Here is a 13,730-nt window from a genome sequence, read left to right on the forward strand (position 1 = left end):
AGTATTGTTTATAAACTGCCTAAATGTTTCATAATTGAGGATCGTTAAAGGAACATGGTATATGCATACCAAAGATAGAATAATAGTAAGTGACGAAAACTCAGGTGGGCATTTATTTCCACTATAACAAAAAAAAGTAGGAGGCAAGTCCCTTGTTTCAGGGCTAAAGAGCCAGTGACAGTAACACGGTCCAGCCTACAGTCCAGATCTTTTAATGTCTTATCTTTGATATCGGACTTATCTGTCTATTTCATCCGCAGCTATGAGTTTCTAGAATGTGAACAGCCCTTGAAATACTTCGCTGCTTAATTGTGAAGCAAAGTAGGGTCCTCTAGGAGAGAGAGACTCAGTAGAAAGCCGTGGAAGGGGGAGAAATACAGCTAGCATTTGATAAACCTTTTCACCAGAAGTTTTCATACTTGAGATTATAAACATTATTTTCTCTGTATCTATGGAAGCAAACTACAGCCCTGGGGAGCCCCAGTCTTGGTTCTTTGGGGTGATCTTGGGCAAATTCTGTCTCTCTGAGCCTTTTTGTTAATAAATAAAAAGCATTATTTCATTTTTTAATCCCCTGCACTATTGGAATAAAAGATTTAAATTAGAATAAACATTTATCTACTTAGGTATAGTATGCTTTTAAAACTTTTAAAAATTAAATTTAAAAAGAATCCTTAATAACATGAGAAAAATATTTATGATATAATGTTGAGAAAAAACAAAGTCAGAACAGAAAATTATAAATACATGATAACCACAACTGTGTGGGGGTAAAAAAGAAAATGCACTGAAAATATCAGGAAGGAAGGACACCCAGATGTTGGCAGTGGTTTTCTCTGGTTAGTTATGAACACTTCTTTTTTTATATATACTTTTTTATTTTCTAAATTTTCTATCACAAGTGTAATAGAAATAATAAGGGGGGGCGGTGAAGGTCCTTGGAGGTAGGGAGAAAAAAGTACCTATGCCACCCACACCATCAACACACACCCACAAAGTTAACTAGTATTTACTTAGTATCCACCAAAACCCAGCCCAGCCACAGCCTCTGTAATAGGAAAATTAAGGGCCAAGCCCCACCCTGAAGGCTCACATATGTCAAATATATATACTTTGCTTGGCAAATAAGTCTGGCCCCGATGATATTCTTATTGAGGTTGGAAAGTAACAGGACTGTTCGCTTAGCCAGCTCAGCAGAATAAAACGAATCCATTCCCACTGGTGTGACCCTTCTCTGGAGTTCCCTGTGAGGCTCCACAGCTTAAAGCCTTTCTGGATCACTCTTGGGAAGAGCCGATTTCAAGGATACTTTATAGCCCAGGAAGAAAACTGTTCTCATCCCTTAACCCAAGCACTGCATGCAAGAGGTGAAGAGGCACCCTGTGAGGCAGAGCAAGCAAGGGACGAGGGAGGAGCAGGAGGGCCTGGGAAGGAACCTGACAGGCCATGTGTGGCCCCTGGGGACCCCTGGGCAAGGATGCTCTCGTCTCCAGGCCTGAGTTTCCTCACTGGTAAAATGGGTCACATAATGACAACCCCAGGACTACTGTGAGACTCAAAGAAGAGAATGTGAGTCCTTTTACTGTTCTGAGCCTCAGTTTCCTCATCTGTAAAATGGAGTCAATATCTCTCCCTCGTAGATCTGTTAAAAGATTAAAAAAGACAGTGAAAGCAAAAGGTGAACATACATAGTAAGTGTGTTACATATGGTGGCCATTATTATTGTTGCTTGTAGAGCAGGGAATGGGATACATAAACAGAATCCTAGACCTCGACTTTCTTATCTGCAAAATGGGGCAATCAATTCAGTCTGAAAACATTAAATTCAAGAACAGTAGCTGAATCACCAGCTGCACCACTGCAGGCTCACTTTGTGTCTCAGACATGCTGGACCCAAGTTCATGTGGGAAGCACAAAGCCCTCCAACTCAGAGGCCATCGGAGCTGGGAAGGCTGACATTATGCTGTCCACCCCACAGTGCAGAATGGACACTGGGGCCCAGAGAAAGGCATACATTAGCCCAAGTCACCCAGCACTTTGTCACTGGCAAAGCCAGGACCCAAGTCCAGGCCTTCAGCTGCCCACCCCTGCCCACAACACCCACTGCTTTTCTCTGCCCTATTCTTAAATTGCTGATGTGGTCCCAGGCAGGGCAGAGGAGAGCAGGCATACGGCAGGGGAGGGAGACAGGGGAGGGGAAGCTGGCCAGCAGCAGGAACTGAGCCTGCCTGTGGTCTCCAGCTTCACAAACCACATCAGGCTGAAATATGACACACGCTCACTCAGTTGAAAGCGAGGAGATATTTTTACTTAACATCCCCCGGCTGCCTAAACACTGGTCTCCTTTTTTCCCTTCCTCCCAAAAATGCATAACCCCTGGGACGTGCTTTTCTCTGCTTCTGCTGGCATTTTCTCAGGGAATAACCAAGGAGCAGGAGGGTGCCCATGTTTCCTTGCTTTGCCAGATACATTTCCAGAACATGGGCTCGACTGATGAAAAGGGGGGACCAGTCCTGGCTGGGCTCTCACCTCACCACATGACCTTGCTGGGCAAGTCCTGTGTCCTCTTGGAGCCTTGATTCCCTGCAATGGAGGGGAGACTGACCTACATTCGAGGGTCCTGTGGATGGCACAGGAAAGTACGAGTTTACAAACAGCCCTGGGAGGCCCCTCCAGGCCTCTCTGCTGCAGGGCTGAGCTCTCCAAGCTCTGCATACCGACTCCCACCCCTCATAACAGCATAACAAACTCCCTTACCAGTTCTCCTAAAGCCAGGACTAGAAAGAATTTTCAAGAGAATGTTTAGTGCCGTCATTAAGAGCTATGGCTCTGTCGTCAGACCTCTGGAATCCTTGCACCATCACCCAATAGCCACACAACCCGGGGCATGTTATTCAGCCTAAGACTCAGTTTCCTCACCTGTAAAAGAGGATACTAGTATCTACCTCAGAGGAATTGCAAGGAATCAATAAAGTAATAAATGTTCCAGTGCTTGGTATATTTAAAAAATAGCTTTTTTCCCCCTCTTTTCTTTGTTTGTTTTGAGACAGTCTTGCTCTGTCACCCAGGCTGGAGTGCAGTGGCGTGATTTCAGCTCACTGTAACCTCTGCCTCCAGGGTTTAAGCAATTCTCATACCTCAGCCTCCCAAATAGCTAGGATTACAGGCCCATCCCATCACGTCTGGCTAATTTTTGTAATTTTAGTAGAGATGAGGTTTCACCATGTTGCCCAGGCTGGTCTCAAACTCCTGGCTTAAGCCATCCACCCAAATCAGCCTTCCAAAGTATTGGAATTACAGGTGTGAGTTACCATGCCCAGTTAAAAGATAGTTTTTTATTATTATCATGCAAACCAACATCTCTCCATTCTACAGATGAGGAAACTGAGGCTCAGAGAGATAGGATTTGCCCAAGATCACCCGAAGAACCAAGACTGGGGGTCCATTTCCAAGTCAGTGCTTCTAACTTCTCTCACACCTGTGGTCTCTGATAAGCAAATATATACACTCAGAGACCGCAGACATAGGATGTAAAAGTTTAATTAAAGAAAACCAGAGATCAATGTCTCAGCAAAGTACCATAGACCAAGCAGAAATCATCTCTATGACCCACGTCATAAATGACCCAAACTATTCACATGGAGTAGGGGAAAGTGGCCCACTGTCACTGGATGGCTAAGAGTGAAGGCATCCAACCAACGTGTTTGGCAGAAGCGCACACACACCACTGTTAACAGTGGCGACCTCTGAGGAAAGAGGAGGGCTTGGAGGGATAAAGATTTATGTTTGAATCTTTAACAATATTTTTTGTTTGTTTTAAAACTCATGAAAAAGAAAAAAAATTACAATGCTGAATACCTTAGCAGCCTTCTCCAGTAGGTATAGCCTGTTGTCTGCTTTTAGATGAAATTTATAGCAGGTTCTGAGACCTTCAGCTGGGCTACCAGAATCTGCTGCTCTGACCCATCCCAGTGGCCACTGCTCTAGTTCAGACCTGCATTCTACTTCACTTGAATCATGCAACAGCCTCCTCAGGGCCTTCCTGCCTCCAGATCAGCCTGGTCCAATGCATCCTCTACATCGGCCATTCAGAATAATGAGTTTTTAAAAACCACTGCTCTGTCAAAACCCTTTCTCAGTTCTTCATTGCCTTCAGGATGAAGTCCAAACCTTTAGCTTATAATCTAGTTCCATTTTCATTTAAAGTCTCAACTCCTACCACCCCGCCCTTCTCCCATCCTCCACTCTAGCCACTTGGATGGCTCAGAAAACCTCAGTGCCTTTGCACAAGTGGTTCCTGCTTCTCAGAATGTCTTTTCCTCCAACTCCTGTTTCTCCTGGTAAATGATTACTCATTCTGAGGTCTGGCTCACTCAGACAAAATTAGTCACTCCGCCTGCAGGCTGAAGTCACTCTTAATATGGCACGACAGTGTCAACCACTATAGATGACAAGCATCTTGAGGACAGAGAGCTCTGTCCTCTTCCGAGGCTGTTGGGCCCCTCGCAGGGCAAAGCACAGAACACAGGTCCAGAGAAGGGCTGAAAGGAGGGAGGAGGGGTGGAAGGAAATGCCATGCAGGGCAAACTCTGCAGCCACCCCTCCTGGGAGCAGCCTGTTTCCAGGCTCATGTTAGTCCCTAATAAAAGGACTATGGAAAATTCTGGAGTAAACTTTCCTTCCCTGATTCACACAGAAACCTTCTTTGCTGCTGTGTAACTCACCGAATGCCAACCCAAGCTCCCCTGGCTGTTTACAATTTCCCTGGCATGTCTAAATAGCAAGGCCCCAGAAAGAAAAATGGAGTTTCAAAGGAGTTGAAAGCCGACCGTTCCCACCCCCATCCTTGCTCCTCTGTTTCCAAGCCTCTCTCCCTTAACAGCCCCAGGAAACACCAACCAGCATCCCCAAGTGTGTATGTACGCGGGGGGCGGGGGGGCGCGGTGGGGAATGCTTGTCCCTTTAGTGAACGGAACACCCAAGAAGGAGGCTAAAGTCCCTCCCAGCAAGGAATCCACAAAGAGCAGACTGGAATTGGGTCCCAGCCCTAATCTGCCTCACTGTGTCAACTAGCCCATCATAAACTCTCTGGGTCCTTGACTTTTCTTAACTGTGAAATGGGGATGGGGTAAGATTCTAGCAAGCTATGGTTGCTGTAAAGGGCAGAGCGGTGAGAGGTTCTGGGGCCCTGGTCAGAAATGTGGTCCTGGGAGAACAGGACACACAGGATTAAGTCTTTGAAAAGTCCCCAAAGGCCAAACAAAAACGAGAGGCACCTCCCCAGAAGCCCCGCCTTCCACAAAGTCCAATTACCCTCAGGACAACCTAGAATGAGTTCTGGGTGTTTTAAAAGCCCCTTCCATGCTCTGAGGAGGGTGTGAGGACAGGATAAAGCGGCAGATGTCTGGGCAGAGAAGGAGCTAGGAAGAAAGCCAATGTCACCTGCTCGCCCACACCCCCAGCCCCCAGTCTTCCGAGGACTGGCTCTTCTCCCCGGGCACTGCGCAGACCAGCCAACCTGCACTGGACCAGAGGGAAGTTGCTGTTATTTAGGTTTTGGGGGGCTGGATCCCAGAAGACATGGGGGATCAGGGAGAAGGGGTTCCAATCACTGTCTTCAACTCCGAAAGAAGCTTCCGTGTGAGTCAGGGAAGGGAACACTGCAGGGCCGGGGAGGAGCCAGCAGCTACAGGTAGCAGGCGCCCGAAGATTTCAGATGGTAACAAGGAAGAACTTTCTAACAGTCCTCAGAAAGAGGAAGAAGTCGGAGAGGAAAGCAAGCACAGGTATCGTCCAGGAGGCAAGGGTCCTCTGAGTGGACTCCCCAGCGGAGTCACCGCCCAGACCGTAGCTGGTGGCCCCCTGCATGCCCGGCTCAGACACCCCAAGCGCGGGAGTGACCCCGGGCGAGTTCCCCCATCCCGGGGGCGGGGTCGAGGTTATTAGCTCAGGTGCTAGCAGCACAGTGGAATCACGGGGTGGAGGCCTGGCCCCTCTCCTCTCCTGCTCCAGCGTCTCCCCATCCCCCTGCTCCCATCCACACTCTTTGGTCCCCTGGAAGACGGGAAAAGTGGGCGCGGAAGCCCTTTTCCAGCGATGCCCCCGCGGCAGGGCCGAGCTCCAGGCGCGGGCGAGACAGGACCGGGAAGGAAGGGAGAGTAAGGGCTCAAATCAGCCCGGGACCCCCAGATGTCCGGGGCCGGGGCTCCGCGCCTCCCCTACCTGCTGCTGCGGCGCTGGAGACGGCGGCTGCTGGGTCCAGCTGTGCTCTCTTATACACATCTAGATGTGTATAAGAGACAGGTGCATCCCTGGTCCTTAAAGTGGACCATTAAGCAGGCGCCGTGGAGTCAGAAGGGCCTGGTTTGGAACCCCAGACATCAACTAGTCCTGTAACTTTGGGCAAGCGAGCTCACATACCTAAGTCTCCGTTTCCTCGTTTGTCAAATGGGCATCCTGGATTGCCTCTTCATGGGGCGGTTGAGAAGACTCAGTGAGAAAAAGACCCTCAGCACAATGACAAGGCACTGTGGCTTCTGCATAAACGGATGTTCTTATTCGTGTCATAGCAGATATTGTTTGAGGAGATTGAGGAAATCCACATTGGGCAGAAAGATGAGTTCAAGGTCACTCGGGCAGGCGAGCAATGCTCAACTAGCACCAGCGGAGGCCGATTTCAGCCCCGGAGAGGACGGACTTCAGGAGGCAAAGCCCTTGGAGAGTGACATAGGCTGCACGCAAAGCAGGGGAGATTCCTTCCCACGGAAGGGAATAAAGAGGAAGAGCGATTCCCAGCTCATTCCGAATGAAGTAACGAAAATGCCAAGTGCATCCCTGGTCCTTAAAGTGGACCATTAAGCAGGCGCCGTGGAGTCAGAAGGGCCTGGTTTGGAACCCCAGACATCAACTAGTCCTGTAACTTTGGGCAAGCGAGCTCACATACCTAAGTCTCCGTTTCCTCGTTTGTCAAATGGGCATCCTGGATTGCCTCTTCATGGGGCGGTTGAGAAGACTCAGTGAGAAAAAGACCCTCAGCACAATGACAAGGCACTGTGGCTTCTGCATAAACGGATGTTCTTATTCGTGTCATAGCAGATATTGTTTGAGGAGATTGAGGAAATCCACATTGGGCAGAAAGATGAGTTCAAGGTCACTTTTAAACAAATGTAAAACTTTGTTGATCTCAACAGCATCTCATATGCATTTGAGACGATAGCCGTTTATAATGTGGCAAGGCATAGGAGGGCCTCCCAACAGTCCTGGTGCACACGTGGGTTCCCAGGGCTCTTGGAGTTGCCGCCTGACTCCAATTTGGAAGGATTCACACAATCAACAGGAGACTGCACCACATGACAGAGATGTCCATTCCCAGCCTGGGTGCTGGCAGCAGCCTCATGTTCAGCCAGGGTAAAGCTCCATCTTAACACAAGATGAAATGTACTACAGTCTGTAATTGCCAGGTGCTGGGGATCAGAGCAGAAAAGGCTGTTGTTTAGCACAGAAGCCAAGAGCACAGCGCTCACTCCCTGGTTTTTCCATTGAATAGCAGCCAGGGAAGCCACAGGACCCAGGGAGTCTCGCCCTGGCTCTTCCTCCTGCCACTCTTTCTTTGTTCAGCACCAGTAAATACAAGAACCATTTCTTGAATGCCTCATGCCATGCTCTGGGCTTCCCACATATTACCGACTTTCAGTCTCACCTCCCTACCTGACCTTCCAAGGGAGGCATTGCCATGTGTATTTTTCAGATGAGCAGGTCAAGCCCACAGAAAGGGTTAAGTACTCTCTGGAGGTCACACTACTGATACTGCGCATTCTGCTGTTCTATGCCTGAGTCGTTGGCCCTCCCTTCTTTGCTCAATGTCTTATGTCACACTTTCTTGGCTTGGGAAATTCTGCCGAGTTCCGCTTTCTCTGAGAATAGAAGCAAGGTATCCACCCCCCAGGGAGGCTCACACCATCTCTGCTACACTCTGCTGTCTCCAGAGGCTGCCTGGGGCCCAGTGCAAGGCTGCTGGGGAGAAAAGCAAAAACACAGGCTTATTTGACTCTGGACTCTTTGATTACAAGCCCCGGCATACACATGCCCTGGAATTATCTAACATATCATTTCCAGCCCCAGCAACTGCTCTCAGACAAAGGGAGGTGGAACTCTGAATCCGTGTCCCCATAGAACTGGAGAATTCCACATCACAATGGAGGAAACATTGGAGAACATCTGGTCCAACTCCTCCCGTCAGAGATGGGGAAACTGAGGCCAAGAAAGCAGAAGGGTTCACATTCTAAAGTGGATCTAAGGTTCCACATTCTAAGTTTGATCAGATGCCTACCCATAACCCTGTAATTGCTCTATTTGGTGGCTGGAGAGGAACATGGGAACAGGGTATCACCAGGAATCATTAAAAATGATAATGAAGATAATGATGATGATGATTGATTGATGATGATTGTGATGATGATAACCAATACTTACACAGGAGTGCCCTCTAGGAACACTTCTAGAAATCTCCTGGTGCTTTGCTTTATGCCTCAACATGTGTATTTTATAGCTGGCAGGCTATATCAAGTCTGCCTTTATTTTATTTTATTTTATTTATTTATTTTTGTTTGTTTGTTTGTTTGTTTTTTGGTTTTTGGTTTTTTTTTGAGACAGAGTCTCGCTCTGTTGCCCAGGCTGGAGTGCAGTGGCGCAATCTCGGCTCACTGCAAGCTCCCCCTCCTGGGTTCACGCCATTCTCCTGCCTCAGCCTCCTGAGTAGCTGGGACTACAGGCGCCCGCCACCACGCCCGGATAATTTTTTTGTATTTTTAGTAGAGACAGGGTTTCACCGTGTTAGCCAGGATGGTCTCGATCTCCTGACCTCATGATCTGCCCGCCTCGGCCTCCCAAAGTGCTAGGATTACAGGCGAGAGCCACCGCGCCTGGCCCATGTCTGCCTTTCATGGATGCCTAGGAGTCTTCTTGGTATCCTGTCTTCATTCCTTTCCAGATACCTCTTTGTACTACTCCCCCCATTGGATCTAGGCACCGGTAAGGCCTGTTTGTCCTGGATCCTCACCTCAGAGTGAATGTCTTGCTGATAAGGATCTCCTCTGATGGAAGAACTTTGGTATCTTCTTTTGCCAGAAGACCATCTCCTTCCCAGAGTGAGGCTGGGGAGAAATGAAGGCCACACACAGGCCAAGCATTAGACAATTTGGGGGTGCCTGCTCCCTCCTCTGAGAACGCCTCTTCCCAACCAACAGATGGCCCTCACTTGCACCCAGGTTTGTACCGTAACCTTCCCCCGCAACACAGTTGACAGCATGAGGAGTGGACGGCACGACAAAGCTGGACTATTAGAATTTGGAACTGGAAGTTGAGACATGACAATCATGGTTAATTAACTGGGCCTGTGAGGACTGATGATCTCTGAAGGCCAAGGCCGCCATTTTGAAGTGGCCATCTTTCATCGTATTCACAGAGAAAGCCAGTGAGACTCGTTGAATGACTAGAAGGCTGTGGAGAAACTCACAGAGGAGATGCCTGGGCTGGCCAGCCTGGGAGGCTTCAGGGTTCAGGTGCTCTTCTGATTACAGACCTGTCCTGGAGCTGGCTTCAGAAGAAGTTATCAGCACAAGTATTTGTGGAGCATCGAACGCCTTGTAGTAGGTCCCTAGAAGCAGAGGATGAGACGGGGATTTCGTACAAGGGATTACTTGAGAGAGCATTCTCAGGAGATCCTGAAATATCCCATGGAACACTAGGGCAGGAATGCAGCTGGGCCTCAGGACCAGACCACAGGCAGGACCTGGGTACTAAAGGGAACCCAGAAAGTACTCTGTCCTCCATCTTTCATCTCTGCCTGTCTGCTCGCATCACACAAGCATTTCTGCTTTCCAGAAAATGGCTTTTACCAGCAGCAAGCTGGAATCCTTGTTTGTGGTCCACATTCTAAGTTGGATCAGATACCTACCCTTTATCTAATTAACTCTGGCCCGAGTGGCAGGGTCCCACTGCACAAACCTGGCTGGCTGCTCCCACTGCAACCTGTGGGTGGAGGGGGTGCACTTCCCAGAGAAAAGGGGAGGGGAAGCCTAGCAGAGACAACGGTTTGGACTCAGTCAGCCTTGAAAGGATGGAAAGAATAAGAGTGGAAGTGAGGAAGGGAACAGCATCTTCTGCTAAGAGCACAGAATAAGCAAAGGTGTGGAGGTCAGAGAAAGACAAAGATGGAAGAAGGAAAGGAGTCTTATTTTCTCCAGCCTTGGTCCCCTTTAGTGTTGTGCTAGTGTTAGGTTCTTAAGAACTGATTTAGTGTGTTTAGTATTATGTTCTTAAGAACTGATTGCTCAATTTCCATGAACTTTTGTGGGGTTTTTTGAGACAGGAGAAATTTCACTGTTACCCAGGCTGGAGTCAGTGGCACAAACATGGCTTCCTGCAGCCTTGACCTCTGGGCTCAAGCAGTCCTCCTGCCTCAGCCTCCCAAGTAGCTGGGACCACAGGCACATCCCACCAGGTCTGGCTAATTTTTATATTATTTGTAGATTTTAAGTCTCTCTATGTTACCAGGCTGGTCTTAAACTTTTGGACTCAAGAGACCCCCCCACCTCAGCCTTCGAAAGTGCTGGGATTATAGGAGTGAGCCATCACACCTGGCCACATTTCCATGAATTCTTACAGCCAGCTGTATTAAGGCTGTATTAAGCACAGCTTTCGATAACAATCTACATAAACTTATAATTAAGTAAATTTTAAATTGATATGGTCTGGCGGTGTGTCCCCACCCAAATCTCATGTTGAATTGAAATCCCCATAATTCCCATGTGTCAAGGAAGGGACCTGGTGGAAGGGAGGTGATTGGATCATGGGGGCAGTTTCCCCCGTGCCGTTCTCATGACGGTGGGAGACCTGATTTTTTTTTTTTTTTTTTTTTTTAGACGGAATTTACCTCTTATTCCCAGGCTGGAGTGCAATGGCACAATCTCGGTTCACCGCAACCTCCGCCTCTGGGGTTCAAGCTATTCTCCTGCCTCAGCCTCCTGAGTAACTGGGATTACAGGCACCCACAACCACACCTGGCTAATTTCGTATTTTTAGTAGAGACGGAGTTTCTCCATGTTGGTCAGGCTGGTCTCGAACTCCGGAGCTCAGGTGATTTATCTGCCTCGGCCTCCCAAAGTGCTGGGATTACAGGCGTTAGCCACCTTGCCCGGCCGAGACCTGATTCTTTTAGGAGCTTGACAGTTCCTCCTTCACACACTCTCTCTCCTGCCACCACGTAAGACTTGCCTGCTTCCCTTTCCACCATGACTGTAAGTTTCCTGAGGCCTCCCAGCCATGTAGGACTGTGAGTCAATTAAACCTCTTTCCTTTATAAATTACCCAGTCTCAGGTATGTCTTCATACCAGTGTGAAAATGACTAATACATAAATAGAGGTAATAAATTCTCAAAACTTAGTACTTCATAATTATTTTATTGTATTTCACTATTATCTGTGCTCTTAAGATTATTTTCGCCATTTATCTATATGGTAGAAATACTATATAATTGTGTGCAATTGCATATCTGTTCTCAACTCCACATTCAGTGACATCATGCTGGTAGCCCAGTCCCCACGGTGGGAGTATTTACACCACGGAGATCAGGAAAGGCTATAAATCAGGGTCTTCCTTCTCCCTCCCCACAAGAGCCTGTTGTTCAACATTTAGCAGCACACCACTGCTCAAAACCCTGGGCTTCCCCCATTCGACTTACTGCATTCAGATTGTCCATTTACGTGTATATCTCATTAGACTGGCAGCTCAGTGGAAGGAGAAAATGTGTTTGCTTGGTTTTCCGACATCATCCTAGTGTCAAATAGTGCTTGGCACAGAGCAGATATTTAGCACGTTTTTATTGGATGAATGAATTGGTGAATGAGGAAAGTGAGCAGAGATGAGTTTGGTCAGATAGAGTGACTGGGGACACTTCAGGAGGACTCAAGAGAGGGTTGCTCTTTGAATTTCAAGAGCCATTAATCTAGACATGTTCTGAATGCCCCAGGCAGGAATGTGTTTGTCCCACTATTTTAATGAGAACTTAAAACTATGTGTTCCATACAAGCACTGCCAGCTCAGCCCTAAGACTTGGATTCCTAGCAGCTCTGATTCTGTAATTATGTCCAATAAATGCCAGTAAGATGCTAAACAGCATAAGCATCAGTGACTTCACTGTTACACAGCAGAGGATTTCCCAGCTAGCCAGCCTCCCAGGTTAGATTTTTCAGGACAGAGCAAAACTGCCCAGAGGTTCTTCCTCCACAGCTTAACAGAGCTGGCCCTATGAGAGTGGCATGCATAATAACAACTAAAAGCATAATTATAACTACCACATTCTGTATACTTACTCTATGCTGGTCACTTTATTATTTCAATTAAGCCTGACAATTACCCTCTAAGTTAGATATTCTTATCTCCAATGTTACAAATAAAATAAATAGGCTCAAAAAGGATAAGTAATCTGCTTAAGCTTTCACAGCTAGGTGAGTGTTAGAGCTGGGATTTGAATCCAGGTCTGTCTCCAAAGCCCAGATTCTTTCTACAGTCAGAGTGAAAGAAGGCCAAGGGAAAGGTAAGGTCTTTTCCACGCTTCCTACCCAGGATCAAGAATTATTTAATTTCATCTTGACAACGTTAGGGTCTGATGTTAGGCCCCTCTCTGTACACTTCATATAATGGTTGACTACAACTCATTGTTTCTTTGTATGGAAGGTATTTGGAGCTGTTCAAGAAATGTGGAACTACTTTCAGAAAGGTTGTGAACTGCTACGCTTTAGAAACAAAAAGTAATTCATAAAATTCCTTAAACACACCCACACCAAAAAAATCTTGGAGATGGTGCTATTTTTGTACTCAGAGGCCTTGGAGGACAGGACCCTGAGTTACTCAACCTCTCGGAGTCTTTTTTCTTCCTCTGATAATAGTATCCACTCAAAGAATTATGGGGAAATTAAATGAATTCTCTATGTCAAGGCCTGAGGCATATAAAGGGCTCTGTCAACAGTGGCTGGTGTCATTATGGGAACCCCCGAGGTACGGGCGTGGAGGTGTTTAAGGTGAATGAGCTTGAGCCAATGTGTCAGGGACACAGGGTACATCCACTGAGTTATGGAAGACCAAGCCTGATGGCAAGATGGATGAGACTTACATGAAATGGGAGGAAACCATATTCACGGGTGCCTGCTCTGGGCATTATCTCCTCCAGAGCTGACAACAAATTTCTCAGATGGGAACTATTCTCACTCCCAGTTCATAGATCGAGAAACTGAGGCACAGCAAAGTGAAATCTCTTATTTACATTTCACAACTAGGAAATGACAGAGCTGGGACTGGAACCCAGGGTTTTGCTCCAAAGCCACTGGCTTTCATGTGGGGCTGGGAGCATGCCGGGCTGAAGGCAGTGGGCAGGAGGAAGCTGTCACAGGCTCACACAGGAGACTGACACTGTTGGAGCTAAATCAAGACGTTTCCTGTGGAGGGGCACAGGGGCCCACAGCCCTAATAGCCCATGCCTGCCAGGGATTTAGCAGGAAGAGCTGGCTTTTGTTCTAGATGAATCAGCCCAGCTGTTTCTGAAAGCCCAGCCCCACTCTTCTGGGCTCAGCGGACCAGAAGGCATTCAGCTGTCCCCGCAGGTCACCAGTAGGGTGGGAGGGGGCAGTACTTTGTACAGTGGACTGCACCATTTACAGAGAGTTATATTATC

The 13,730-nt window shown here is 47.7% G+C and overlaps 1 protein-coding gene across 7 annotated transcripts in view; it reads right to left on the reverse strand.

Annotated features, from left to right (window-relative positions):
- GSN (gelsolin) overlaps positions 1-6,274 on the reverse strand; it is a 64,474-nt gene extending 58,200 nt beyond the window's left edge. For 3 of the 7 annotated variants that reach the window (XM_011989497.1, XM_011989492.1, XM_011989501.1), the window contains exon 1: positions 6,223-6,270. The gene's annotated coding sequence lies outside the window, so the exon portion shown is untranslated. Of the gene's footprint in view, positions 1-6,222 lie in introns of all 7 variants that reach the window. The other 4 variants (XM_011989502.1, XM_011989493.1, XM_011989499.1 and 1 more) reach the window with 3 other exon arrangements.
- Positions 6,275-13,730: the final 7,456 nt, after the last annotated feature.

Source organism: Mandrillus leucophaeus, unplaced genomic scaffold (genome assembly GCF_000951045.1).
Source record: "Mandrillus leucophaeus isolate KB7577 unplaced genomic scaffold, Mleu.le_1.0 Scaffold354, whole genome shotgun sequence".
In the NCBI taxonomy this organism is placed as follows: domain Eukaryota; kingdom Metazoa; phylum Chordata; class Mammalia; order Primates; family Cercopithecidae; genus Mandrillus; species Mandrillus leucophaeus.